The sequence below is a fragment of the Cystoisospora suis genome (genome assembly GCF_002600585.1).
Source record: "Cystoisospora suis strain Wien I chromosome Unknown contig_2390, whole genome shotgun sequence".
NCBI lineage: Eukaryota > Apicomplexa > Conoidasida > Eucoccidiorida > Sarcocystidae > Cystoisospora > Cystoisospora suis.
In genome coordinates, this window is record NW_027155189.1 from 1 (window position 1) to 1,890 (window position 1,890).

The 1,890-nt window shown below is 38.9% G+C and overlaps 1 protein-coding gene across 1 annotated transcript in view; it reads right to left on the bottom strand.

Moving 5' to 3' along the window:
- Position 1: 1 nt before the first annotated feature.
- CSUI_004989 (acyl- :cholesterol acyltransferase alpha acat1-alpha) overlaps positions 2-1,890 on the bottom strand; it is a 15,800-nt gene continuing 13,911 nt past the window's right edge. The window contains exon 15 of the mRNA XM_068065170.1: positions 2-1,422. The gene's annotated coding sequence lies outside the window, so the exon portion shown is untranslated. The remainder of the gene's footprint in view (positions 1,423-1,890) is intronic.

Sequence of the window (1,890 nt, forward strand, 5' to 3'; positions counted from 1 at the left end):
AGATAGATATAGATAGATACATATAGATAGATAGATAGATAGCAAACAGAAAGAAGAAAAAAAGAAAAGAGAAAGACAAGATACAAAGATAGATAGATAGAGAAAATTGACATGGATGGAGTTCTTCATTCCTTGTTGGAGTTTTATTCAGTCACTTGTTTGTTTAGATCTCCCTCCCTGCCTCCCTTCCTCTCTTTCTTTCTCTCTTTCTTTCTTTCTTTCTTTCTTTCTCTCTTTCTTTCTTTTTCTTTTTCTCTTTATCTTCAAGAAGCGCACACAGGGTTGTCTCTTGCAATTATTCGCACTCGTACTATATAAAGAACTCATACTCCTACTGCATGCCTTCCGTACTACAGAGAGAGCTACATGTATCTCCATAGAGAGCAATATACAGGCAGACAGATAGAAGCACAAGATACTTATACGCAGTAATAGACCTACACTATATGTCCTATCCGAATGTATGTATAGATATATTAAAGGTAGGCTGGATCTAAACGATACAGTGAAGTGCATGCGAAGAGAGTAACGCCAGAGACAGATGCACAAGGACATGTATGAATATGCATGTGTATGCACATGCATGAGCCAAGTGTGGTATTAGGGAGAATGATGTGATATATATTGTGTATAGAAGGAGGAGGAGTACTATGACTACTCCTTCTATCACTCCTACTCCTCTTCCTATCATGACTTTAACTATTACTTCTACTGATCTTATTCTTTCGGTAGGTAGTCTTCCTTTCAAGCCCGAGGTAAAAAAGAAACGAAAGAAGAAGAAGAAGATATCTATATACACCTCAGTCTTCATTTGCATATGTTAGAAATCGTCACCTCCTTCTTTATTTACTTCTCTTTCCTACTCTTTCTATTTGTGCAGCGAAACCTTTCCTTCACACAAAGAAGGATTTGCAGACTGTATTGTGTATGTACACAGACCAACAGACACAATATCACCCACCCCACCGTCAAATTATTTCTTCTTCTTTCTCGCTTTCTTCCGCCATTTCGACCTCTCCTCTCTCTCTCTTCTCCTTTCGTCCTCCTTTCCCATGAACTAGCCTCTTCTCTTTCTCTCTTTATCTCCTCCTTATCTCCAGAGACCTTGTCTCTGATATATCTTCCCTCTTCTCTGAAGATCTCTCAAACATTCTTTCTCTTCTTTCTTGTCTCTCCTTCTCTTAATCTTCTTCTTCTTCTGCTCGTCGAAGATGCCTCACCTCCATGAATCTACTACCACGTGCCACAGACAAAGACGTAGACAGATTGATAGAAGAGAGAAAGAGAAAGAGAGAGAAAGAGAAAGAGAGAGAGGGAATCGACGTTTTATTTAGAAGAATCTGAATCGGTCGTCTGTATGGTCTTCATAGAAATGAATAAGGGCCCATTCCCGTCCATACGCCACAGCGAGTAGGGGAGGACCTGCACCGAACATAACACGAGACAGAGACGAGACAGACAGAAAGAAAGAGCAGGAGACAGAATGAAGGCCCACGAGCTTCGATATATGTTAATGAGTGGTCGAGGGAACAGATTCATACATATCTACATCTATCTCTCTCTCTCGCTCTCTCTCTCTCTCTCTATATATATATATGTATATTTATGTATACGACACATCGGCAAGAAGTTAGTTTGTGTATGTTTTTTTTCTCATCCTTTGTTTGACGTGAGATGTCATTGAAATCTCGAAACTTCAACTGTTTGAGAAGCCCCATCTATATGTGTCAATAGTATATATATATATATAGATAGATACACATGGGCAGGTGTACATACACCGTAATAAGTCTCCATAGAGACAGTTGAAACACGAAAAAAGAACAAAAAAAAAAATGAACCTACCACTTCTCAACCTTTCACCTACCTTCTATCTATCTTTAATGTATC